Source organism: Suricata suricatta, chromosome 6 (assembly GCF_006229205.1).
Source record: "Suricata suricatta isolate VVHF042 chromosome 6, meerkat_22Aug2017_6uvM2_HiC, whole genome shotgun sequence".
NCBI classification, from domain to species: Eukaryota; Metazoa; Chordata; class Mammalia; order Carnivora; family Herpestidae; genus Suricata; species Suricata suricatta.
The window spans coordinates 87,227,607-87,254,894 of record NC_043705.1 but is presented as its reverse complement, the minus strand read 5'-3'; the positions used below and the strand labels follow the sequence as shown (position 1 = coordinate 87,254,894).

General features: G+C 50.2%; 2 long non-coding RNA genes across 2 annotated transcripts in view; one reads left to right on the top strand and one right to left on the bottom strand.

Annotated features, from left to right (window-relative positions):
• LOC115294238 overlaps window positions 1–11,672 on the top strand; it is a 29,511-nt gene extending 17,839 nt beyond the window's left edge. The window contains exon 3 of the long non-coding RNA XR_003909777.1: window positions 11,488–11,672. This is a non-coding gene — a long non-coding RNA (uncharacterized LOC115294238). The remainder of the gene's footprint in view (window positions 1–11,487) is intronic.
• Window positions 11,673–21,302: 9,630 nt separating this feature from the next.
• LOC115293143 lies at window positions 21,303–23,881 on the bottom strand. Its single transcript, XR_003909386.1, has 3 exons — window positions 23,825–23,881; window positions 23,418–23,454; window positions 21,303–21,733 (listed from the first exon to the last, which is right to left on the bottom strand). It is a non-coding gene; the product is annotated as an uncharacterized LOC115293143 (long non-coding RNA).
• Between the last annotated feature and the right edge of the window lie 3,407 nt (window positions 23,882–27,288).

Below are 27,288 nucleotides of genomic sequence, written 5' to 3'. Positions count from 1 at the left end.
GAACAGAGAGACCCCCCTGAATCAGCCTTTGGGAATAGATCTGCTGGCAGGAAAAGCCCTCTTGCCAGACATACATTCATTTTTCTAGACCTGCTTAAAATACATGGTGCTAACAGAGCCTTACTGTGAGAAAGTGGGCTGTGCAACTGAGACCAGGCAGGAATATGCTCACTCCCTCTCCCTTAATGATATTTAACAATGATAATGATGATGAGGACGGTAAGAACAAAAGCAGCTCACACACTGTGTGCTTACTAGGTGCCAGGCGGTTTTCTGAGCACTTGACCAACTACGTTCATGCCGGTAGTTCTGGTTTTAATCTTGATTTCCCTTATGAATTTGCTCTGTGTCCTTGAGGAAGTTACCCACCCACCTTCTCTAAACAAAGAGATAATTACATGCATTTCATAAATTTGGGGAGAGAATTAACTATGATAATGTAACGTGTGAGGTATATAGGAGGTGCTCCAAGATGGTGACCAGTATTATTTTTATTAATAGTGTGAACGCTCCTATTTATTTTCTTTTTTGTAACTGTTTCCTTGCCTGCCCTGGACCCATCCTTCTGAAACTGGGAATACAGTTTCAGAAGAGATCCACCTTCTCTTTCTGGGTGAACTCCTACTTAACCCTCAAGACCCATTTCAAATGTTTCCTGCACTCTGAAACCTTTGCCAGTTTCCACAGTGTAAGACAAATTGCCCTCTTTGCCACGCCTCCATCCTGGCCCTCATCACATCATATGGTGATTTGTCTGTTTATGCTCTATCCTCTTGGACAGCTTAGAAGTTTCTAGAGGTGCAGTAATGGCTGCATCTCCCCTAGCTTGGCAGTTCTCCAAGTGTGGTCTTAGGCTCCTGGGAGCCCACAAAACTCTTTCAGGGGGTCCTTGAGGTCAAAACTATTGTCATAACTCTAGGACATGATTTGCATGTTGCATTCTGTTTACTTTGGTAGCGGTGGTGGGTAAAACTGCTGGCATTGGTTTGAATCAAGGATATGGCATCAAAATACACAAGGAATTTTTGTATCCATGACCATCACACAGTTGCATTAAAACACATGCCAGTTTCACTAGGGATGTCCTTAAAGAGGTAGTCAAATGATTAACTCTATGAAATCTCAACCCTTGCCTTTTTTGGTTTGCTTATTTATTTTGAGAGAGAAAATGTGAGCAGGGGAGAGGGGGGGGAGAGAGAGAGGGAGAGGATCCCAAGCAGGCCCTCTGCTGTCAGCACAGAGCCTTGATGTGGGGCTCCATCCCTCAAAGCCATGAGATCATGACCGGAGCCGAAGTCACGAGTTGGACACTTAACTGACTGAGCCACCCACGCGCCCCATCAGCCCTTGTCTTTTTCATACTTTGTGTAATGAAAAGTGGGAAGTATGAATAAAGCACTTTGGCTGCATCCAGAAAGCACCAGGGTTGAAGGTAATGTGGAGGAAAAGCACACGTGTGATTGAATCATGAGCCGAATTAGTCATCGCTTTCTCAAGACGCATGCTTTTTACTTGAAAGAACAACCGACAAACACCATAGTTGTTCAGATTTGGGCATTTTGCAGATGTTCTCACAAAAATGAATTAAGCGAGCCTGTCATTTTAAGGAAAGCAATCGGCAGTGTTTGTTACCAACGATAAAGTTTAGGCTAAGTGAAAAGCAGAAGTTTGGAAAACTTCATCTGCCATTCTGAACTTGACATCCTCTCATTAAATATCTGGAGGGGAATTGCAATGGTAACTGGTGAATTTGAGTTTGTGATGCCATACCATGAAATATGTCCATGTTTGGACAATATGCAGGAGTCTGCGAAGCAGTTGTTTCCGAATGAACAATCAAGATGTTGTGTAATCTTGCCCAGGTAAGATATCCATTCAAAGAGGGAGACAGACCAGTGGATTTTAATGGTGCAGAGTAGAACAGTTCAGCAAGGCAGTTCCGGACTTTGCATTGTAGCTGCACGTAACCTAAACTTGCCAAGTGTGACTGTCCTGTGTGTGTGTGTCCTACCAAAGAATATCTATCATTATCCAGAAAGGCTATTAGAATGCTTCTCCCTTTTCCAGCTGTAGATCTGTGAGAGGCCAGATTTTCTCTCTGCATTTTAACCGGAACAAGCTATTGCCCCAGACTGAAAGCAGAAGCCGATCTGAGAATCCAGCAGTCTTCCATTAAGCTGGACATTAAAGAGATTTGAAAATACGTAAAACAATGTCTCTCTTCTCACTAATTATCTTCGTTCCATAAGATAGAGTTTATTTTTTTATATTTTTTAAGTTTATAGTTATTTTGAGCATGATAGAGAGCCAGTAGGGAAGGGGCAGAGAGAGAGAGGGAGACACAATCCCAAGCAGGCTCCATGTTGTCACAGAGCCTGATGCAGGGCTCGAACTCACGAACTGTGAGATCACGACCTGAGCCGAAATCAAGAGTCAGATGCTTAACTGACGGAACCATGCAGGTGGTCCTGATAGAGTTTATTTTTGTAAAAGATGAACATGTTTTTATTTCATGAGATATATGACGTTAACATGTAATCGGCTACTTTGAAATGAATAAATTCATGAATACTTGTGCACTTCTTCGGTTTTCGTTTCCTTTATGATAAATAGCAGCAAAGCACTTTGGGGTGGCCTCCTCAATAATTTTAAAGCATGTAGAGGCATCTGAAGACCAGAGAGGTTGAGAACCACTGACTCATGGCCTGGCACATAGTAGGTACTCACTAACTAGATGTGGTGCCCAGGCCTAGGGAGGCGATGACAGGCCAGGCTGCCTGGTTCCCATGTTTCTCTGTTCTTCCAAGGATAGTGACCAGACAGCCTGGTCCTTACTCCTGTGATGTGAAGCAGGGCTAGACGTGGTGACCTTGGAGCTCCTTCAGACTGAATCCCACCTCCTGCTTTATGCTAAGTGAGATTACTCGTGAGCCCTCACGTTCACATCCCCAAGTCCGCTCTGCAGGTTCTAATTCCATTTGTTTTCTGCCTTTATAGCTGGGTTTAGGCTACAGTGGGAAGCCTGCGGAATTGCTGAGACAGTAATTTGCAATTAAATTTAAGAAATGTTAGGGGTCAAACCTGGGGCAGATGTAGGCTATTTTGAACAGGCCATTTAAGAATAGAGCAAAGGTGGGTCACTTCCCACTCAGGCCTTTCCTCCTTAAGGGGGGAAATGCCGATTGCGCTCTCCTCGCTCAAAGGCGGAAAAAGGTAGGGGAGCAGTGACCCTTCCCTGACACCCTGTAATCCAATCTCCCCCTCCTTCCTCTCTCTCCTGTCCTGGCTCATCCCCGTGGGCCTGCAAGAGAGTGTCTTCTCCGGCCGGCCCGTGTGGCCACCTGTCATTAGAGCCAAGGCCACGAGACACTTGAGGAAACAGTAATGGAGCCTGGGAACAAACCTAATTGGCTAATGTATGAAAACACAGAAATAAAGAGACCAACCACCTCCACGACTTTCAGGGCTTGTGGAAGTTGAGGTGACCCTGGGCCTTACTAGTGTCACCAAGACCATTTGGGAAGGTCCGATGCACTGGGGCTCCTTTGGCTTGGGTCTCAGTTGTGGGGGGACCACCGCGAAGACGGGGCTGTTCACAGCTTCGGATGGGGACAGCCACCTCTGGACAGACTCGCAGGGGGAGTCTCCGAGGCGTTCTCGGGGTCAGGCTCGGGCCACCATGAGGGAGCATGAGGAGCAGGCCTGGCAGAGGAAGTTGGTCCCTGGTGCAGGTACAACAGAGGCCCCAGCCAACCCGCGGGGAGGTCAGAGCAGGAGCAGCCCCAACAGTGGTCCTGAAGTGGCACAATGGGTCTCCACTTTGTTCCCCCACAGTGGTCTGTCCCTCATTGCCAGCTGTGCCCCACCCCAACCGGAGTAGGGGGAGCGGCGCGGAAAGCCATGTCATCCCCCTGCATCCAGTGCAGTTCCCGGAGAAGGACTCTGCGAGAGCCACCAGCGCCCTGAAAGCAGAGGAACGGGTGCCTGGGTGACCTGGGCCACGCACCGTGCCATGGTCCGCACAGGCAGCAGGAGGCCATTTCAGGAGGCTGGCAGTGAAGGATGCCAGTCAAGGCACGGGCAGAGCCGGAAGCAGCACGTTTCATTTTAAAACACAGTATTGCTGAAAATAAAAGGAAAGGAAACATAAAAAATAACTCAGTGCATACCTGCCCAACAACTGGATGAAAGAATGAATAAAATAATGAGATTGTGGATGGGAATCCGATATATAAAGAGGGTAACATTGCTCTTGGGCAGCTGTTTAATGTCTCTGTGCCTCAGTTTTGTCATCCTGTAAAGTGGGAATAATAATGGCACCATCATCATTGATGCTTTTGTGAGGATTCAATAATTCAATATGTTTAAATGCATAGCAAAGGGCCTGGTATAGAGCAAGAATTGTAGAAGTGTTCTCTGTGGTGGGGATTATGCTGTTGTGGGGTCGTGGTTGTTACTGTCACACAAAGTGCCCTCCCACCATGACAGCCTCTAGGTACAGCCGCGGAGTGTACCGTCTCCCAGGAGCACACTTGCAAACCGCCACCTACAGGAAATCAGGGAGGCACACGTGTGGTTTGGGAGCTGGCCCAGGCTCTGCCCGGGACAGTTTCTCAAAACGTGGGGACACCGGTACCTAGGGTCTCTTTAGTGGGGGACACATAGAGCTTAAAGCATCTCTTGTTTCAGTCCTGTCTCAATCCTGATTATTTCAAGGGGAAGGTCTCAGGCTGGTGCTAAGACCAAAGCCTCTGTAACACTTGCCGCTCTTTCTTTTTAAGGACGAGAGTAGGCTGCAGACTCAGCGCCCACCCCCAACCCCGGTGAGGGGCAGAACCTGGCTGGATTTCAGTAGCATTGTCTTGCTTTCTAGTGACCATCTATAAGCAAAATCTATTTTTTAATTACTGTTGTTGGAGGACAATTCTTCATAACATAAGTTTTATAAAAATCTATAAGCCAACTTAAAGAAAAATGTGAAATGAATATATATGCGAAGGGGTTAGGCGAATGAGTAGATTGAGACGTGTTGGGTTTAAGGGGACAGACAGGAAGTGTTCAGGAGGCAGAATCGGCCGGCCTGGGACCCGTGTACATTCCTCCGCACACAGTATATGCCGCGGAGAATACCCCCCGCCTTCTCAGCTCTGTGTGGCTCTGATCCAACACACCTTTCCCATCCTCGCTTCAGGGTCTCTTCCTTCACAGAGTTTTGCCTCCACCCCCACCCCTGCTCCGATTCCTCCCTGGATGAGGAATCTCTCCCTGTTCTGTTCCTGTAGAGCCTCAGGGGCAATAGGCTTTTCTATTCCGTCAGAGCAGTACAGACCAAATGCCGGTCGTCTGCACCTGGCACAACACAGAGCACACAGCAGGTACTCAAATGTTCACTCTGAGTCTGCACGTCTCTAAACCATGGCCAGATGATAAGCATGTGCACTGATCCAGGCAAAAGCTGCCAAAGATGGAAACTGCAGCAAGTGCCATGGGGCCCCCTGCTGCCAGTCACATAGGCCTGTGATTTAAGACTTTGCAATGACCGTACTTAGTTAGCTTAAGCTAAACCTGACGGGAAGAGGGTGTGAGGGCTGGGTGATGAGGGACAGAAGCGGGCGGCCACCAGCCCTGTTTCTGTGGGAAGTCCATGAGAGCTGATAGCTGCGACAGCTCCTGTTTTGTCCCCGGGAGCCATCCACTCTCATCAGAGCCACTCACACGCCTCCTCCCTTCCTTGTGACCCTTGCGTATCCTTCTCCCCATCGTAAGTGATCAGCCCTCAGTGCTGGTTGTGTTAACCGCTGATCAGTAGGAAAGAGGACTCTGAACCAAGTCTTCTTTCAACATGACAGTGACCTTCTATCTGTTTCCACCTGGAGAGATAGAGTTTGGCCTGGTGGAAGGCTCTCCAAGGTGCCCCGATATGCAGACTGGGATTTGAACCTCCAGCTCCTCTGCTGATGGCCTTGTGACCTCAGGCAAGCAACCACTCCTTTGGTAGCCTTGGGTGTCTCATCATGATCCTGGCCTCCACGTTGTGCCATTGGGGCTGGGACGGGGATGGGCAGGTGATGGAAAGCTCCTGCTCCAGAGAGCTCTGGCTCTGCCACCCAGTCTGCTGGACAGTCTAGTCCAGAGGTCGCAAACGAGAACCACTGCTTAAAATGGAGAGCTTTCCATTCATGCTGAGATATCTTGTTCTTTAGGGAAATCAGAAGCATTGCAATACTGGGCCTGCTTTTCTACCAGAGCTCAGTTGCTCCTGCCCCCTCCAAACAGGGCTGTGGTTTTTATTTGAAGTCCTAGATCAAACTTGTGTCATTAGAATTTGTGGCCACTGGCTGGGCCGGTCCCCTCCCCTCACAGATTGGGAAACTGAAGCCCAGAGCCAAAATGGCTTAAATGTGGAGAGCCAGCTCTGGATGCCCAGGTCAGAGGCGACCTTGGAAGAGCTGCTGTGTCCACTGTAGAGATCCACTATGGGTAAACGGAAGCAGTGGGCCAAAGAGGACAGAGTCAGTGCAGGGCACTCTGGGGAGGGGGAAAGCAAGCATGAAGGCTCACAGGGCCAAGGGCCAGGCTGTGGTGGAGCCCAGAGAGGCCGAGGGAGGCTGTGAGAGGTGAGGGGCAGATCCAAAGTTGCTGGCCCTGATGGATGGCACAGTCTAGGGCAGCAAAGAGCTAACTACAGGGTGTAGACCAGAGGCACAGGGCCAGCGCGGGCACAAGATGGAAGCGAGAGAGGAACGGGAGGAGGGAGGGAGGGAGGGAGGGTCTTCTGAATAACCAGTCCTAAGGGGCAGGGAGCAGCTGATGGCTGTCTTTGTCCCCACAAGGAGGGGCCTCCTTGAGGCTGCAGGAAGCAAAGCCCACAGATGGGAATGGAGGGGGTGGGGGAGAGAGAGAAAATATTCCTGGTATTACTTGAACTCCCAGATCCAACTTATTTCATGAGTTAGTAGGTACCCACCCCACCTAGGGCTGCCAGATAGGAAACAGGTTAGCCCATGAAATTTTGAGTTCTGACACACTGAGTATTTTTTAGCATAAGTATTGAGAGGTGACTCAGCTTGCCTGGGGTCACAAGTCCAGCCAGCCAGTGAGCAGCTGGATTAGAACACAGGTCTGTGACTCAGAAGCCTGTGATTCCCACCTTCTTTGCCCGCCCCCCCCCACCCCAAGAGGATGGCGGATGACAGAGAACAGATGATCTGAAGCTCGTGCAATAGAAGTGTGTCTGAACAGAATGTGGACTGGGGAAGGGGAGAGAGAAGGGAAGACGGACTCATAGTTTTGTCGACTGACAGAGGGGACATTCATTTTTTAAATATTTTGTGGAAACTCACTCACCAGGTATTTGTCAAGCACGCACCAGGTGCAAAGCACTGTGCTTGTTTCTCTGACCCTTCTGATGAGCTGATAGTATCATGGTTTATCCTTCCCACTTTGCAGATGGGAGAGTGAGGCTCAGAGAGATCACAGATCTGGGAGCCATGAGGAGCCCTGAGCTCCATGCCCCACCCTGCTGTCCACATAGCAGCCTGTCTGCTCCAGTGCTTGCTGCGTGTTCAAACCCGACCTCCCATCCCCTGCCTGAGCCGAGAAAAAAACTGAAATTGCTAGTAAACGTTCAGTCCGTGCCTGCCCTTGGTGTCTGTTGTAACATACCTGATGTTTCATCCTGTCTCCCTGCATCAGGCCACACCCCTCCTTGCATGTCCCCAGTGCGGTCCCCCTTCCATGTTGTGGGATGGAGGCTGCTGGGGAGGGGGACGGGAGCACAGGGCCTCAGCAGTGCCGGGAGTTGGATCCTGGCCTCTGGTGCCATGGTGACGGTTACTATAGAAACGCACAGGCTGCACTCAGCAGGACTACCAGGATGTGAGCGGGTTTTCATAGACTGGAGCCAACAGAGAGGGGGATCTTGGTAGTGGTTAGAGGACCCCCCCCAGCCCAGAGTGAGGGCCAAGTCTCGTCTTAGGGCTGCCCCGCTTGTGTCTCCATCTTCCTCTCCTGCCACTTCCCACTTATCCCTTCTCCTGATTCCATGGGGTCTGCAGTCTCCGTGGCTCTGGCCGCTGTTTTCTCACTCTGGAACAACCTTCCTGGCTTCGCCACTTGGCTAATTCCTCCTAATAGCCTCCTTGGCTGAGACCCTCCAGGCCTCATCCTGATGCTTTCTTCTGTTTTACAAATCCTTACTGAGTGTCTACTAAGAACAGGACACTGTTCTGGTGCCTGGGGACCGAGGCAGACAAGAGCCCTGCTCTCATAGAGATGCCCGTCTAGTTGGAGAGACGCAGGCACGAAAGAAGCATGCAAGTAAACGAACGAGCGTGCGTTCAGATGGAGCCGTGGGGAGAACAAAAGGCCGCAGCACTGGGCTGTGGGGCTGGAGGCCGGGGAAAATGTGTCTAAGGAGCGACATCTGCCCTCCCCGAGCCCTCTGGTTCTTCTCACTTGTGTGGTCTGGTCCCTGTGATTCAGGGACCACGTATAATGTCACTGCCTGTCTTCCACACGAAAGTGTTTTTTCCTTGAAGGCAGGAGCAAAGTGTCATTTGTCTCTGCCTCCTCGGTGCCGGTGCACAGCAGGGACTTGATAAGGCACACGCATTTACCAGGTGTGACCCATGGGTCAGGCACTGCCACAGATTGCTCCCATGTCCCCTTTATATTGATTCAATGACATACGTGGGGTTTGATTACATTTGATTGCTTTAGAGATGCAGGAACCAAGCTCAGCCAGGTTTAGTATAAGTAGCTTCCAAGTCTGCTGGCTAGTGCATAGCAGGGCTGAAATTCAAACCCAGTCTGACCTCCATGCTCCTTTCGGGCATCGTGGTGACAGCTTTATGGAGATAGAATTTACATATTATACACTCCACCTTTTTAAAGCATACAGGCTAGTGGTTTTTAGCTCTTTCATAGAGTTGTGCATCAGCTGAATTCCTTCACCCTCGGCCTCAGAGGAGGACCTGAAGTTCAGAAGCTGGCTGCATATTGTAGACTTAGAACTGAGGAGCCCCGTGTGGGCTGGTGCCTTTGTTTTGCCATATAAGTAATGAGATTTTGCTTAGTGGCATTTTAAATGCATACGCTCAGCCTCTCTGAATTAAGACCCTGATTCTTCACTGGAAATTTCAAAACAACCTACGGACAAATAAGTTGAATTCCAGGAGAGCCTTCGGAGTGCTTCCCTAGTGGAAACACGGGGCATGCGGTCCAGGCAGCCACTCAGAATGTCTGGAATTCACCAGGCTGTGTTTTTAAAGCCTGAGGCTTCATGGAAGCCTGACTTGGTGGCCTGTGCTGGTACAGAAGGGGCTTCAGACAGAGGAGGCCAGGAACCCTCTGAACCCCAGGACCACCCTGGCCTCCCCTTCCTGAGGAACCTGTACTGTTCAGTTTAATGTATGCCCAGTTCACTTAGCCCCAGAACCAGTGAGTGGAGTAGGTGATCGATTAGTTTATTCTTTTCCTAGTGGGATGGGCTCCATTGTCCCACATTTTCACATGCTTCCCTCACCCACCCTTAGCGAATCACAAGTGCCTGAATATCAGCTCTGTAGCTATTAAAGTATTGACAAGGAATGGGTACAACTGTGCACCAGCCTGGTGCACAGAAGGGGTCACTTGGCTTTTCACCATGTACATCAAAGCCCTCGGTCACCCAACTGAGCAGAATGTTCAGACTCTCTCCAGCCCCATCTCTCCCTCAGAACTCAAGTTCTTCATCAGTCTCCAGGGGTCAGGCTGAAGTCCAAGATGGGGGAGGTGAGCTCTGGAGCACCTCATCAGTTCTTGCATCCTCTTGCTCATGGCCCGCTCTGCATCTCTGTCCATACTCGGAGACAGGGACCAGACTTGGCCAGTTGCAGCAGGAAAATATTTCATAATCGTTCTTTGTTGTGTAGCTTTGAGAGTTGTTTGGAGCTAGGAGCAATTTCCCAAACCACACAACTGTTCCTCTGCTGGGCATGGACCCTGCCACTGGCACCACCAACACTAGCAGGACTGGACCCTGGATTGGGGGCTGACACTGCCGGAAACCTGATTCAGCTCATGGCCACCATTGTTGCCAGAATGGACTCCATGTTGTCCCTGCTTCTCAGTAGTGGTCATGTTCATGTCCTAAGAAGGCATGGGTGATAGGAGAAGCCAGGATTACATGCTGTCTCTCTAGGTACAAAGGAGGCTGGATAATGAATTTTGATTTTGACTTTTGTAGTGGGAAGTGGCTTACCAGGTAGGCTCATGAGGTGGAGAATTCTCCCCAAGATGAGCGGCCCAAACAAGTAATTAGTTACCAACAGATCCTAGGCCAATTTGCTCATCTATGCCCTGAACTTCAGTACCACGGGATTTGGACAGAGACAACCATTGGCTCCCAAATAAATCCTTCTTTCTCCTCCCAAGCCAGTGGGTATCTGCTTGGCTGGCATTTCTATAACTAACATGAGCCACAGAATAAAGAAGCCTGCTCCAAGATGACCATACGCCCACATGGGCCCGAGTGGGAAGAACTGTTCCCCAAAGGAAATCAGACTGCTGTTTCCAAAAGAAGGGATTCTGGGCAGGAACAATGACTCCTGTTCACCACAGCTGGGAAATTGCACAGAATTTCCTTTTATTTTATTTAAACTTAAGTTGAATTTTATTTTAAAACATCGAGACCCAAGTCCCAAAGGTAGAATTTGTGGCCCAGAGGTCGTGTGTATTTTAAATCTGAGCAGACATTGCCAGGATTTCCAAAAAGCTTCATAGTAATTCTCATCCCTTCCAGTGATGTACGAGCCTATCTTTTTCCTGCTCTTCCCAGCCCTTAAGGTTTTCTTTCTGCCAAGTTGAGAAAAGCGATGTATCCTTGGTATATTCTGCATGCTCCAGAGACAGCATCTGTGTGTCTCTGCACTTTTGTATTTGTTATATACCTCATTTCCCCACCTGGATGTCCTTTTTTTCTCCTCCCCAGCCTGCTGGGCTCCTACTTGGCTTTCAAAACCCAGCCACAAGGCCCTGTACTTGGGAGGCTTCCCTAATCCTCCCGAGTCAACTTGCCTTCCTCCCTACTGCCTGCTCTCTCTGTGTTCCCCCTGGCCCGCCCCATTACAGGGCACAAACAGGATTTGGGTCTCTGGAAGTCTTCCCCATAGGATGTAAGCTGCTAGAAGAGAAGGAACATTTCACAGTTTTCTCTGGATCCCCTTTGCCTGAACTGTGCCTGGTGCAGAGCAGCAGCCCCAGATTTGTTAATTTATTAAATGCCATGATAACAAAGCTTTTTCACAAAAGGTTGTGAGGCGAGGGAAGGGATCTTGTAAAAGGATACTAATGCTTGTAACTGTCCAGGCAGGGTGAGCTGGAAGGAGTATGCGATTACAGAATCTATGGGCAAAGCATCTCAGGGCCAGAGGGACCCTGAGGGTACTGTGTAGGCCTTGATCAGTTTAGAATTCCTACGATTCTGACATTCTCTGTTCTTTCCAGACTCAAGCATCCAAGGTCACCTCATTACGGCTCTGTGTGAAGACAGCACCCCAAAGGGGCCATCGATTTGGAACATCCGATCAGCTTTCTAAGTCACATCCACTAGCTCGTAAAATCCAATAAATGTCAAAGATCTGTCAGGCCCATTAACCTCTCGAGGTCTATTAAAAGACTGCTTTCGCTAAGGAGATTCTGTTTCTGTCTGCAGACACCAGGGCATCCAGTGTTTAGGAAGTTAGGAAGGGGGCAGATTTAAATTGGGATAACTTGATCTCTACTAGTTTGGTCTTAAGACCCTGCCATTTCTTCCCTGGTCCATAGAGAGCATCTGCTAATTTGCCCAGCCCAGTGGTAAGTATATGGGTGGGGGCCTCCTCCAAAGAACTTTCCAGAAGTTCTTTACCCGCCTGCAAAAAAAAAAAAAAAAAAGAACCCAATCCCTCCGTTCATAATATCCTATGCACATCTCTGTTTTATCTCTTATACCACTGAAACATAATTCTTTGTTGCACATGGGTCCCTCCTATTAGATTGTGAGTGCCTTAGGAACAGTGTTTGTAGGGATTCTCTCTAATAGGAAGTGAGGTAAAACTTGAACCAAAATTACTTCAGCAGAAGAGAAGATTTGGTTGGCAGACCTGTCACAAGTCCTTCCACACGTGGCAGAACAGGCACTGGCAGATTCCACGTGACGGCAAACGAACAGCCCTGGAAAAAAGAACCTTTCTCTCCCAGGAGAGCCAGCCAGTGTCCCGGGCTGATTCCCACTGGCCCAGGGTGGGTCCACTTGCCAATCTGAGGGCATTCTTCTAGCAACGCAGTTACCATGTCATGCTGTAATTACCGCTCTACCTGCGTGCTTCCCTCCCAGAAGTATGACTCCCTTGATGGATGGGACCAACTCCATCTTGCCAGTGCCTGGTTTAAACCTGGCACACAATAAGTGCTTCCTGAATGTGTGTAGGATGGATGAATCAATGAATGAATGAATGAGCGAATGAATGAAACTAACATTGTTGAAGGACTTCGGTGCATTAGGCTCTGTGAAATCCATCTGTTGGATGTCGTGTTTCCAAAGTGGCTGCAAAAATGTTCCTTACCTCCCATGCTTTTTTTGTGAGGAGACCTTCTATGTCCACACCAAGAGGCAGAGTCCCATCTGCTCTCCCCATGAGTCCTTGGGTCTGGCACCTATTATGTTCCCCAGAATGTGAGGGAGGTGATGCTAGCTAACATCTGGGTCTTAGGAGAGCTGTAGCTTCTGTCTTCACCTCTGGGAACAGCCCTTGCTGCCACACTGTGAGGAAGCACAAGCAGCTGTGTGGAGAGGCACATTGGGGAGAATTTCTTCCAGCAGCTCCTCAGACTTCCCAGCCTGTGGTCAGAGCTAACTGCCGATCACATGAGAGAGGCCTCTGAGGCCTCCCTGGGCCTCAGCTGGCACCACATTAAAGCAAAAGAGCCACCCAGTCAACCTACAAACTTGGGAAATATTATTAATAATAATAATCATATTAAAACCTTAGTTTCATATCAGTTCCTTGGAAGTGGAGGCTCAGAGGCATTAAATAGCTTCCCTTAAATCACACAGTCCTTAGACAGTAGAGCATCAGACTCACAGCTAGGATGTGCTCAGGGAAGAAACTGATTTGACCAGCCATTAAGGAGGGAAATCAGTAATAGGAAGGCAAACCACCTGGCAAAATCACAGAAATGCATTTCGGAGCCAGGCACTGGATTTGGTTAGACTCTCTTTGAAGCCTTTGGCATGGTAGCGAGGGGTGGGGACAGATGGCAGGGGCTACCCTAGTATCACAGTGTGAGGGATGTAAGCTGCTGTGATTTACAGGCAGGGAGTGGTGTGGAGTGTGGTGGTCAGGGGGTGCACACCCATCTGCAGGAGACGGCCACGGCGAGGGCCCTGTTCGTTGCTGCCCGGCGTGTGGGTTGGCCCAAGACCACCAGATCATTCAGTATTTCAAAAGCCCCATGTATTCAAGTGCCTCCATTTTGTTGAGTTGGGAGGAAGGGGAATGGAGAAGACATCTGAATGCCAGACCTGACCCACGGAACCCCAGATTTTGATTTTTTTTTCAAAAGAACTTGTGCAGTTTAAGCTCTAGAAAGGGAAACATACCTACTATCTTTGTTCCAGCAGAAAAAAAGCAAATTTTTTTTCACTCTAAGCTCCATAAAAGGCTTCAAAATGTTGCTGGTTTTTGTTTTTTTTTCATAGTTAAGATAATTCACGGGAGACTGCGGGCCCATCTTCCATCTCCTAGCTGGCTTTTGCTTCTCTGAGCTGTCGTCATCCTGTGAAATGTTCCTCCTTCCCAGGGGAGGCCAGCCGGGGACATGCCAGGTGGAAAGGAAGGCAGCTCCTGCTTTCTTAGGCCTGGCCGGCCATGGGACCCTATCCCACCTGGAGCTTGGCCCCTTGCAGGTGTGGTGTCTGTCCCTCGAAGTCTGGAGGGATGTCAGACTTTCTGCATACTGGCGGCCCCATGACACCCTCCCAGGGCAGAAAGCATCTCATGGAATGACTTCACTCACTGGGTCCAGGACATGAAAGTGAGACTTCCCCGTGGAGGATGAGCCAGGCCTGTGGTGGCCGCAGAGGCCCTCACTTGGAGAGGCCAGCAAGCCATGCCGCCTTCTGTCCAGCCTCAAGCTCATGGCCTTAGTTTCTCTGTGTTCTCCCGCCCTTCAACAGAAGTGAAAACTTTCTGTCCTTCTGTCTGTCTCACGATGCCTCATGCTGCCGTGTGGGGACAGGTGTCTCACTCCGTGAACTCCTGTACCGTTTACTGCAACCCACCAGTTTTGTAATGGTCCCTGACCGGGTCACAGAGAAGCAGGCGACTCATTCCAGATCATACGGCTGGTGAACTTAGTAGACCCGGATATTTTATGAGTATTTATATTTTTATGGTTATTTATATTTTTCACTTAGCAAATGTTTTAAAGAATTCCTGTGTTAACAATTGAAAAGTCCCCTTTCTGAACCCTGATTCTCTTATGCCCAATCTTCTCCGCATAGGCAGTCATTCTTACCACCTTTTTGTATGTACTGAAAGTAATGAAATTGTATGGGTTGGGATCTGCTGAGCTCCGTGGCCAGTTGACTACTAATCATTCCCTCTTGGAGAGAGCCAGGCATGCACGCAGCCTGGAGTGGCAGCAAGGCTCATCTTCAGGGTGTCACAGAGGACTCAGCCCTTGCCACAGGCATCAGAGCCCCCAGGGACCCAGCTCTGTCAACTGTCAGGTGACCAGGCTTTCTTTACCTCAAGCTCAGCATCCTCTCCAGCTAAGTGTGTGGGTGGTGATGCAGCAAAGAGGTAAAGGCATCTCATGGTCCCCGAGCTCAGGCACATGGGGTGTATGACCCTGGCAAGTGGCCGAGCCTCCTTGAGCCCCAGTTTCCCCACCAATGCTGCGGGAATGTAGCTGCTTGGGTTTTGTCTACGAAGGCCAAGAATTAGACATGAAGTCTGGTACAGGGATGAGTTTTCCCAACTTACCCACTACCTGCTGACCCCTTCACTCATTCCACGCTTACCTCCAGCACCTGGGAGAGCACCCGCTCCATCATAGGCATTGAATGATTGTTTGGTGCCTAAATCAACAAAGGAACCATTGGTCCATGTGCTGGAGCTAGGTGCCTTTAGACTGGCCCCTTCCCCTTCTCCTAGCTTCAGTTTCCCCATCTCTGAGGAAGTGGGTCCCTTCCTCCAGGCCTCAATCCGCCCTGCCCAGTTCGCATCTGAAGCAACTTCAGGGGCCTATGAGCAGCCCAGGGGAAGCTGTCCTTCTGTCTCCCTGAATATTAATCTTCAAATTACATCCATTTTGGAGTATTCATAGCGTTGCCATGGTATCACAACGGATCTCTCTCTGTCTTTCTTTCTCTCTCCCTGACCCTCTCTTCCTTCGTTTTTGCTGCATCTCTCATCCCACCCAAGCAGACAGTCCAGGGGCCTTAAAGGGCCAGCTCTGCAATTTCCAGAGAAGAATGCTTTCTTTCTGAAGTCCCAGGATGGCTGTTGCTTCCTGCCAAGGCGTTCATTTGACCCTGTCCTTTGGGGAGGCACCTTGTAGCTAGGAGCTGTGGAGTCAGGGCTCCCCGAGGAAGGGGAGGCTCTCCCCAGGCCACGAGTGGCAACTAGGCCTGAAAGGTGAGGACCTTGTGCTACCCGTCAGCTTCTCCTACCTTGACGGCCCCAGAAACAAGCCAAGGCAGAAACGGGAATGGTCTCCAGACAGGCCTATGGAACGGAAGAACCCGGCTCTGCAAGAGGCCAGAGCACCACAGACATGAAACCCTCGCGGGACAGTGATTAATGCTTCAAATTCGAGACTTAACCTGAGTCACAGTTGCCCACAGAGGCTGCTGCGGCTTTGAAACAGAAATCCTTTCTTTTCCCCCAGCTTTCCTGAGCTATAGTGGACACTTAGCCTTGCATAAGTTTTAAGATGTAGGAGGCAATGCTTTGATCCATGCATATACTGCTAAGTGTTGACAATCCTATCAGGTTACACAGCCTCACCTCACGTAGTTACCGTGCTGCTGTTACGGTAAGAACATGTAAGATTTCTTTTCCTAATGGCTTTCAGGTCTACAGAACAAGAATATTCACTATGATGACCGCGCTGTACATTAGATGCCCCGAACTTACCCATCTGATAACTGTCAGTGTGCGCCCTTTCACCAGCATCCCCCCAGTTACCCCACCTCCCAGAGCCTGATGAACATCAGTCTACCCTCTGTTTCTATGAGTTCAGCGTTCTTGGATTCCATGCATAAGTGAGATCACACAGATCACGTTTGTCTTTCTCTCTCTGACTTAGTAGGGTTGGAAATTCTTAAAGGCACTACCACGGTAAGAGGGAAGGGCCAAAGTTCCCCTAAGTAACAAAGGTTCTGGCAAAGGCTGGTAAATAACAAGCAATAATGATGGTTGTATAAATGAGGATTATAATAGATTATATCCCTGTGCCTGTTGGGTCCCCATTTCACTGATGAGGAAACAGTGGCTCAGAGGGGGGTCCAGTACCTGACTGTGTGGTATGGTGTTAACATGGTTAGGCTGGAGCCCTGTGGTCCAGAATTCCCTTCCCTGCATGGTTCCAGGTGTGAGCTGACCAAAAGAGGCATGTGCACAAAAATCCGGAGGTGGAGGTGAGCGGTGGCCACACACTGTGAGATGTGTGACTGCATTGGCTGTGGTGGCAGTGAGAGGTAGAGGTGACAGTGGTGCCCATGGGCCTTTACTCTTGGCTTCACGTCCAGCTCTTCTCCCTCCCTCGCAGCAGCCTCCTTCCCAATCACATTCAGCTTCTCCATCGACTTGCCAGTGAGCCCTTCAACCTTCCCTGCCTCCTCCAGACCTTCCTTCGCCTACACTGTGAGGCCTAAATCCGATAATAAAGCCCTTATTCCATGCCCCCTCTTGAACCCTAATACACTGACAAAGTACAGCTACTGAAAGATGGAAGGAACCTCCATGTAAACCCAGCTCCCTAGGGGAAGTCTGTAATTCTCTCCATGATGTCCTCTAGGATGTTGAGAGATAGTTATCAGGCGGCCGGGTGCCTAGTGCTATGGTAGACTGTGGATGACACCAAAGAATGAGAGAGAAGCTGGACTTGCTCTCAGGGAGCTTTTAGAGATAGAAAATGAACAGACACAATGCATTGAGAACACCCACCTGTCCACCACGTCTTTCCTAGCAGAGATCATGTCTACCACTCTAGGTTAATTACATAAGCTTTTGTGCAGGACAGAAAGTCATGTCCCGGGGGGCTTGCGAAGATGAGGGGCATGGGTGCTGGCCCAGTGGGGTAAGTAATTATAAAGATTGCACCTAAGATGTACATACTGGCTGACATCTGCAGTGTGTGCTTGGCTAGCATCTAAGTCCTGTTCTTCTAGAAACTTGTTCCTTTGGGGAAGGATGTCTTCTCTAGTCTCATCCTATGTGGTCTGGACTGACCCTTCTCCTTGGCCACCGTGAGCAGCTCTGGGTCAGACACATGGCCCAGGTCAGCCTACGGAGAGCCCATTGAAGGACTTTTGCTGGAACCCTGGGAAAGGGGCCCTTGTAACTCATTCCTTACCTGGCTGGTTGGGCTCTGGAACATCATGGAGTCTGAAATTTCTCTGTCTCAGAGGATAGGGTTGGGTGACCCAGATAAGCCAGGGCCAACAGGAGGCTCCTCTGTGCTCTGTAGAGGGAGGGAGTCCAACCCCATCAGGCCAGGAGGTCAGGAGCCCTCTTCTGGTTCCAGAGCTATCTGTACATTTCTTCTGTACCCCTTTCACAGACATGTTCACCCAGTTGGAGGGTTATCTGATGACTGTCCCTATCAGATGTTGCAGGGGACTGTGGGGAGCAGTAGCTAAATGGAATGAAGGTCAGTTCGCAGAGAGTAGGTAGACAGAGAGAGCGGTAGGCTGCAGAGCTCATGCCCATCCAAAGAGGGCAGCAGTGCCCACTCCAGGCAACTGATGCCAAGTAATAATGGAATCTTCTTGTTTCTTCAAGAAGCCAAAAACCTAGACTTAGATGTGAAATTGTTTGGCTTTAAATGCTGGAAGCCACTTTCTTTTAAGATAAAATAAAACATGCCCAGGGGACAGGTTCTGCTAGCACTCTGCCTGTGTGTCCTGCACCAGCTCTAAATGCCTTAAGGACAGAACCCACATCAGACCCGGATATGGAAGGAATGCCCTCATCAACAAAGGCATGGACAGATGTTTCTCATAGTATGTTTCTGGCTGGGCCATGGAGTGAGGAGCCAAGGGATTCAGCTGTCTTGGCTGTACCGACCAAACTGCCAGGGGTGTCTGGTTGGCCTGATGTCCTGGAGTCATCATGAGTAAGAACATCTATCTCTCTGGGGCCCCTGTGTGGCTCAGTCAGTTGAGTGCCCTTGATTTCTGCTTAGGTCATGGTCTTATGGTTCGTGGATTCTGGCCCTGCGTTGGGCTCTGTGTAATGGTGCACAGTCTGCTTGGGATTCTCTCTCTTTCTGCCCCTCCTGCTCGCTTGCGCTCTCTTGAAAAAAATAAACTAAAAAGAAAAAAAGAGCATGTATCTCTTTGCCCCTCAGACAGCTGCAGAAATGCTCTGAGCATTGCACAGTTCTATTTACTATATCCCCTGACTTCCTTCATCAACAGGGGGCCCCTGACCCCATGTCTTCCCCAGCTGCCTTGCTGGAATTTCTGGAGCTTCAGGAAGGTGCGGGCACACAATGCCCTCTGAGCCCTGGGCATCTTTGGGCAGGGAAGCATGGGTGGCAGGCAGGCTTTTGGTGGCAGACATTGGCACCTGCCCAAACAAGCGACCTTCCCTCAGCCTGCTTATTTCAACAGCAGCTCAAACCTGCTGGTGGAGAGGGGGACTCTGCCTCGAGCCCAAGGCCAGCTGGCCATTTTCTAAAGCCTGCCCACACCAGGGAAAAAGCCAGGACACCCCGTCCATCCCAGGGAGACTGCCAGGGCCATCCCTTGCATCCCTCAGCATGGTGACTGAGACCCTCCAGGAATCTGTCCCTCCCACCCCCTTCCATACCCCGCCTCTGCCACACCTCTGAGCACTTTAGCATCTATGCATCCATTCTGCAAAGATCTGCTGCAGGCCTGCTACGTGTGGGGACCCGGGAGGGGTGGTGACAGTGCCTACCCTCTGGTAGCTCCCAGTGTCAGACGAAGTTATCACAGACATGTGTGGGGACATGCAAACTTTGCCCGAGTGTCAGGGAGGGAAAGAACAGTGTGTCATGGAGCATTCAACAGGGCATCTGACTTAGTCTGGGGGTGGGCATCCTTGGCAGGGGGGAGTGTTGGAGCTGAACCCTGGAGAGCAGCTTTAAGCAGAGTCCGATGTGCAGAAATGGAGGCCACTGGGGCTGCTCCGTGAGAACCGGGTGATGGGTGGTGGGTACACTCCGGCGGGTGCGGGGGAACCTTCAGAAGGCTGTGACAATATAGTCTAGGGAGATGGTGGGTGCTGGGAGGAGGGTGGTGGCAGCAAAGATGGGGCGGAGAAGTGGGCAGATTCCGGCTATATTTAGGAGGATTTGGTGACAGTTGGGATGCGTGAGTGGGCAGGTGACAGGGTGCTGCCTGTATTTGTGGATTGTGCACCTGGGTGGCTGGCAGTGCCGCGGCTGGGACGGGGAATCCTAGAGGAGAAGCAGGCTGTGGGGAAGGGCACTGTGGAGAGCAGCCCAGGGATGTCACCTGCTTTCCCCAAATGTGCTGCGCCTCACGCCGCCATGCTTTTCTGCGTGCAGTTTTCTCTGCCTGCAACGCTGTTTCTTTCTGCTTTCTGGGCCAAATGCCTCCTTGTGCTCCAAGGCGGGGTCAGCTGCCCCCGTCTCTGTGCTGCTCAGCTGCAACTCTCCCGGGAACACATCCCTTCACCCCTAGCATCAGGGGAGGAGGGAGGTGGTCACCTTGGCCTCTGGGAACAGGAAGGTAGGGCGCCTGGATGACTCCGGTCGGTTGAGCACCCAACTTCTGCTTAGGTCATGATCTCCTGGTTCATGAGGCTCTGTGCTGACAGCTCAGAGCTTGGAGCTTGCTTCAGATTCTGTGTCTCCCTCGCTCTCTGCCCCTCCCCTACTAGGGCGCTCTCGAGCTCTCTCTCAGGCGCCCGCATGCGCACTCTCTCTCAAAAATAAACATTCTAAAAAAAGATTCTGACAGCGTGTGCCCCACTGGGCTAGTGTGAGGAGTGAATAGGACACTTAGCTGGGACCTGGCGTATGAAAGGCACTCAGACATAATGAACGTTCATGGCGGCCTCCCCCATGCCCAAGGGACGAGGTCTCCATCCACCACCCAGGTCTTGTCTCCTGGTTATTGCTGAGCATGGGAGCATGTGCCCCTGTACTCCTGGTGGCACTCAACCAAGCGACAACCATTAGGTGTACTTGTGCATTTTTTGTGTGCTCCCGCAGGGTTGGAGTGCAGTCTTGCCTTGCTTGGCATTGTCTCCCTGGCACCTAGAATGAGCTGGCACATAGTGGGATGCCAGCAGCATTTATCAAATGAATGAGTGAATGCAGATGATAGTCTCCTGCTTCCCTTTCTCCTTCCCCAACTTCTTTCCTGTTTCTTCGAGCCCCGCCCCCACCCCTGCTAGCAAAGCTAGCCCCGGATCTGGGGCCGGGCTCACTGCCCTCTCTGGGTGGCACAAAGCTGGTGACCAGAGCCCAGAAGGGAAGTGAACTGGCCAAGACAGATCTGAGGTGCTCCCTGACACTGCCTGGCGTGGTCAGTGTCTGCCAAAGAGCTGGCGCGCCTTTATTTAACTATGGCCGCTGTCACCTTTCACACCTCTAAGAACACTTGAGAAATTATACTTTCCTTTTTTTTTTAATCCCAAGGCTCGTTATTATTTTTTATTACTTTCAGGATTTCATCCCTTGGTTTAGGCATCCTAAATGAAGGCTGTAATTTATATTCAGCCATATGGTGAGTCTTCTAATTTGTTAATCATTGTTAAACTTTAACCTCTCTATGAGATTTTGCCAGAAGGTATCACGTTGCATGGTGAACCCTTGAAATCACCTATGAGTTTGTTTCTTCTCCCGAATCCCACCAAATAAAGCAAGTGTAGGAAAATATCCCACTGCCATCTGAAAGACTGATATCCATCCTCCTGAAATAAAGCTGCTGCTTTCCTGTTATCTTTGGGCGCTGAGGCTAAAGACCTGTGCATAGAAAACAAGAAGCAGCAAGCAGTTTGATTTTTTCCCCCTTTTTTTCCTTCAGGAAATTGCTCTCTTATGCAAGAGAAACAGAGGTTCACCCACGGCAGAGCAGTCATATGATAAGAAATCTGTTGGCAAGAGAGGGAAGCTCATTTCCCTCTTTGAGAAGCGGCATTTGTTTGAGGGAGACAAGGAGAGAGAACGCAGTTTTGCTGGGGGACAGGGAAGAGATTAAGGCATCATGACAAGCACATGGTTTAGAAATGAGCCCAATTAAAAAAAACATGAACCCATCTGACCCTCGTATAAAAATCCGGTGCTGTGACTGTCCACTTCCCGATTTGAGAGACCAGCACAATTATTCCGGCGATCATTAAGATTCTGGTGGAATGAGTGGAATGAGTTCTCTGGTCTTGCTTGTGATTTCCATTTTCTCATTACCGACAGAAGCTGCATTTATGGATCTTTCTCTTTTAAACAGGAGCTCCTCAGACGAATGTTTTAAAAATTGGCTTTCCTGAAAGGTATAATGCCAAAGCTTAAATGGGCTTATCTCGGCTGGTTCCTTGAGAACAGCTCCCCCCACCCCCTTCCGCCCTCCTCTACCATCTAAAAAAAAATTTTTTTTTTCCTTTGGAGATGGGATTCGCAGCCATGGCAGGCAATTAGATTTCAAAGCTGGGGAACTCTGTTGCCCTTTGCCAGGAGCTGCTGAAGCAAGCAAGACAGCCCACGGGTTTTGAATGCCTGGCCCCGGAAGCAGGCCCTCCTGATGCAGCTCTCCCAGGACAGGCTAGCGGAGTGTGTTTGTCTTTGTTTTGCAAAGGGAAATCTAATTTCATCCCCTGAGCCCTATCTGCGTGGTAATTCCGTAGCTAGGCGACACCAGCAGTGTTCAAAAAGCTGGGAGACTGCCTAGTTTGAGAAATGCTGAGGGTTGGCACCGTCCAGGAGAGGGTCAGCTTCCAGTGAACAGATCAGCCCCTGGGCTTGGTGCCCAGCCTTCCCCCTGGAGCTCTGTTCCTTGGAGGGCTGCTATCTCTCTGAAGACTGCGGGTACCCTGGTGTGCCCAGCCCAGCCTTCTCTCGTGCTGCTGGCTGAGTCACGGGGCTTGAGACTGAGATCCAATTTCCAAGTGCTGAGAAGATGCCAGCACTCGTTCAGGAAGCAGGCTGGTGCTGTGGTTGGAACTCTGGACAGGGAGCTGCCTGGAGACAGACCCGAGTCGGTGGGTCATGTCTGTGACCCCCCAACCCTCCAGACAGTGCTGCTGCTCTTCTGGAGCTTATCTTTTCCCAGGGGAAGGAAAATGCACTACTAAATAACCAGAAAGATACTGGCTAGTGATAAGTGCTGGGATCAAAGTATAATAAGCGGTGTGAAAAAGCAAGACTGGAGGGCCTCTCTGTGGAGATGACATTCAAGGTGAGCCCTGATGAGAAGGAGCCAGCCATGCAGAGGTCTCGGGGAACAGCATCCTAGGTAGCGGGAACAGCAAGTACAAAGTGCCTGAGCAGGGAGTGATCTTGGCATATGTGTGAAGCAGCAAGAAAGTTGGTGTGGCCAGAGACTGGTGAGGGACAAAGAGGCGACTGGAGGTGAAACCAGAAAGGTAGGCGCAATGATAGGAAGGAGGCTGGGAGGGATGCTGGATATTTTGTGGTAGTTTGGAGGCAGAGGAGAGGCAGTGATCTAATTGTGTTTTAAGAGCATCACTTTGCTTTCTGGATGGAGAGTGGACTGGAGGGGCATGACCAGGGCTGCAGGTCAGAAAGCTGCTATTGTGCTCCATATGGGGGTGGGAACAAGTTTTCTCTCCCCGTGACAAAAGGCACCATCCATGAAACAAACAGGCTACCCTTTTTCAAGAAAATGTTTCTGTGGGGGGTGCCTGGGTGGCTCTGTCGGTTAAGCGTCTGATGTTGGCTCAGGTCATGATCTCAAGGTTCATGGGTTCGAGCTCCTCATTGGGTTCTGTGCTGACAGCTCAGAGCCTAGAGCATGATTCAGATTATGTGTCTCCCTCTCTCTCTGCCCCTCCCCTTCATGCTCTGTCTCTCTCTGGCTCAATAATAAAAAAAATTTTTTTTAAAGAATTAAAATGTTTCTAGGGTTTTTGTTTATTCTGGACATCAAAAGCCTCAAGCCAGTAGAGAGCTGGAGTGCTATCTGGAGTGCATTTTACTAACCAGACACTCACCTGTGTGCAAAGACCTGTTTTCATGAACACCACAGTCCTGCAATGATAAGCCAGTGAGAAGGACTTGAGCACAGTGTATAGTCAAAGCAACCCCCACCAGGATCCTGAAAAGGCCACGTGGGGCACCTCTGACCGTATGTGAGCAAGGCAAAGTAATATACTCCATGACTATTTTCAGGGATGTATTCAGACCATGGGTCTGATGGTTAGCTGTCTATGGAAGTCATCACAAACAGGGGATAAGGGTAACACGTGCTGTATACGTATGCCTTACGTATTCATTGCATTCCAAAGTGGTTGTCAGTTACACCACATGAAAAGGAGACCATGTGCCTTTTATGGTGTGTGATATTGTATACCATTCAGACTTCTTAAATTCTTTGTCACTTAGGGACTTGCTCATGTACCTGCCATCATCTGACCAGCCGAAGAACTGTCCAGATGAGTCTACCTCAAAGTGTAGAATTATCTGCAAATAAACAAGGATTGCTTTAAATCACTAGGTTTGGAGTGATTTGTTACACAGTGATAGATAACTGATACCACTAACAATAGTGGAAGCAGTTGCCATCCCCAGGTATGAATGGACACACAACTGCTAGAGACATGTGCTTTAGGAAGGTGAGAGCAGGGGAGAAATACCCGAACCTCTCTCTCCTCCTCCCTCCCACTTGTTTTTTCAAAGCCTCGCATTGAGCAAACCCAACCAGAAACCAGAAGGTTGAGAGAGACTGGTTGATGCAATCTGGAGAGGCCAGCCTTCCAGGGCTGCAGATTAATCTAGAGGTGGGCAGAAGGCACAAATGGAAAGTAGCCCGCATTTGAAGATGAGTGTTGTGTTCTCACACTTACTCCCAATCAGTGCCCGGTTCCTGTGGTCCTGTGGATCCCTCCATCCTCAGAAAACCCAAACACACACAGGGCCAGCTTCTCCAGACATCACCTGATTTCCTGAAGAAGGGAGCACAATTTGAGACCACTCTGTTACTGTTTTTCGTGAGATTTAAGTGGGTGATTTTCTCCACCATCCATTGTTGTGCTGACCACGGCTGGATGCCCCACACTCCTGGTGAAATAGGAGAAGTGAGGATGCCGTGTGGGTGTCCTCCACCTGGGCCAGGACATCATCGGTCACCCTTGCCTCCTGGACCACGGGAGAGCTTTCCAGTCATCCTTCAGACTTTAGAGAACTCCCAGGGGGCGCCTGGGTGGCTTATTCGGTTGGACGTCTGACTCTTAGTTTTAGCTCAAGTCATGATCTCACGGTTCGTGAGTTCAAGTCCCTCATCTGGCTCTGTGCTGACAGTGTGGATGGAGCCTGCTTACGATTCTCTCCCTCTTTCTCTCTCTGCCCCTCCCCTCTCTTTCTTTCTCTCTCTCTCAGGAATAAACATTAAAAAATAAAAAAGAGCTCCCAGATCCCTGTTGTCAGTGTGCACCCTTTCTTGGGAACTCTGCCCTCCTGCCGTGCGGAGTCCTACTGGCGGGGTTGCCAAATGATCACAAGGTCGGTGACCTGCAAGGACAAAAGGATCTTGGTGTGTCCGGGAGACACCAAAGATCTGCTCTGAGGCTTGGAGAGAACCAGGGGGATTTTTCTTTCAATGTGCACCCTTGTGGCAGGAAAAATGAAACCCCATTTTCAACACTGCCCTTTCATAGTTGGCAAGGAGAGCCTTCGCGAGTTGGTGATCGTTTAAACTTCATTCTGGAAATGTGTTAAGAGATTGCCATTCTCTTGCTCTTTTACCCCGAAATGACATCAAATGAGAGAGTTGCCTCACTTCTGAGGGTGGCTGGGCAAGGCTCCTGGCAAGCCAGTGCTGGAGGGAGAAGCCTGAAGGCTCTGAGCAGGTTGAGTGATTGAGGAGCAGGAGAGTGTGCAGAAAATTCTGGAAGACAATGCCAAAGTAACGCTTTAGAGTCTCACAGAAGACCCCCAAAGATGACCAGCCCCAAACAGGACCGGCCAAAGGGAGGGCAGAAAGGAGGCTGCCAAAAGACAATGCGGTAGAAGCAGCCAGCTAGCTCAGAGGTAGAGCTTGCCTCCGGGAGAGGCGGGAACCTCCCCTCCAGTGTGAGCCCCCAATGTCGGAAAAGCAATAGAAGGAATTTGAAAAGCAGCTGCCCTCCTGGGAGTCAGATTTAATAGGCCTGTTTCATCTTGGGCCTTATGAGGCTGGGGTCCTGTTTCAGGTAGTGACTCCTTAATGAGGCCCAGCGTGGAGAGGTTGCACAGCTGAGCTATCTATCACCCAGTGATAAACAGGGCTCCTCTGTTTCCTGTCTTTCTCTGCTACAGAATCCAGGCCCATCCATCCTCCTAAGTGACGAGCCTTGGTCAACACCCCGTTTTTCCCATCTACGGCTGGAGGATAATGATGCCAGTCCTCATTGTGCTTCTAGACCTCGGCACCTGAGGGACCAGGCTCTTTTTTTCCTGCCAGAGATAGGGAAAGGACAGGCCGGTGTTTTGAACAAACACTTACCCTTCTTCCAGTTGAATGGACATGGGGAGGGGTGTGGAAAAGGGAGAGGGGCAGCCTCGAAGGCCCCGCAACCAGGCCAAGAGGAGCATTCAATCAGAGACCTGACATTTGCCTATTGCCCTTTTATCAGAGTTGCCAAGTCACTGGGGCCTTTGTGCGGCGGAATTGGGAAGGAAGGGACAGCCCGGCCCAGCCAATCCCACAGCCGGCTCTCTGCCCGGGCGCCCACTATTAGCATTTCCCTGACATCTGACTGATATCTTCATTTCACTTCGGTAAACAGGCCACCTCAAGGCCAAGGTGACAGTGACCTCTGGCGCTGCACGCAGCACGGGGTTCTCCCTGGGGGCTCCGGTGGAGCACTTTCACATGGGCCGGGGCTCTCATTTCCCAGCACCGCCACTCCGATTAGTGCTGGCAAAAAAGATAAATAAATAACCGTCCTGGAGCCTAGAGAGCGGGCGTGCGGGGCAGAGACAGAGAGGTGAAGAAGGGCGCCAGGGAGAGCTGGGCGAGGCAGAGGGGGAGGCCTGACTTCTAGAAGGTCGCCTAGGCTTCTCTGCCACTGAGAACAATGCAGCCGCCCAGGAAACACTACCAGAGAGAGCCCGGCTATTAATAGGCCGGAGCACGCAGGCGGCCAAGCTGCTGCATTTCTGATGTTTAAATCTCCAGTGTGAAGTTGCTTGCAGCCTCCGATTTTGCAAAGACAATTAAATATAGATTCTTCGGGGTGAAGGCTGGGAAGGGTGTGGGTGGAATGGAAGCCTGTGTCACAACGCAACTGAATCCTGAATATTTCAGTGGGTCTGCGCGCACGCTCGACAGACATACTTGGGCGCGTGCAGTGTGACAAGTGCGGGGTACGACCGGACCGGATGAGGCCCCCCCTTGTCCCCAGGGAACCCGTGGGCCGGGAGGTTCCAATTGCTACTTCCTATAGGGGCCCGGCAAACAACATACATAAATGACGCAGACAGGGTATGAAACGGAAAGAACAGCTGTGTCCTCTGAACGGGCACTGGGGGCTACTCAGCCCCAGGAATTGCTACTGTGCAGGCCTAACTCTCCTCTTTTGCTATACCTTGTGATTTTTATTTATTTTATAGGATGATTTATTTGGGGGAGTTGCAAGCAGAGGAGGGGCAAACAGAGGACCCAAAGTGGGCCCCTTGGGCTCTTTGCTTTTAGCAGCAAGTCTGAGATGGGGCTTGAACTTACAAACCAGGAGATCATGACTTGAGCTGCAGCTGGACGCTCATCTGACTGAGCCACCCAGGTGCCCTGATGCCTTATGATTTTTAAAGGGAAGACACATATCTGGAATTTTATGTGATTTTTTTTCCTGGTTTTAAAAAATATCATGGTGCACCTGGGTGGCT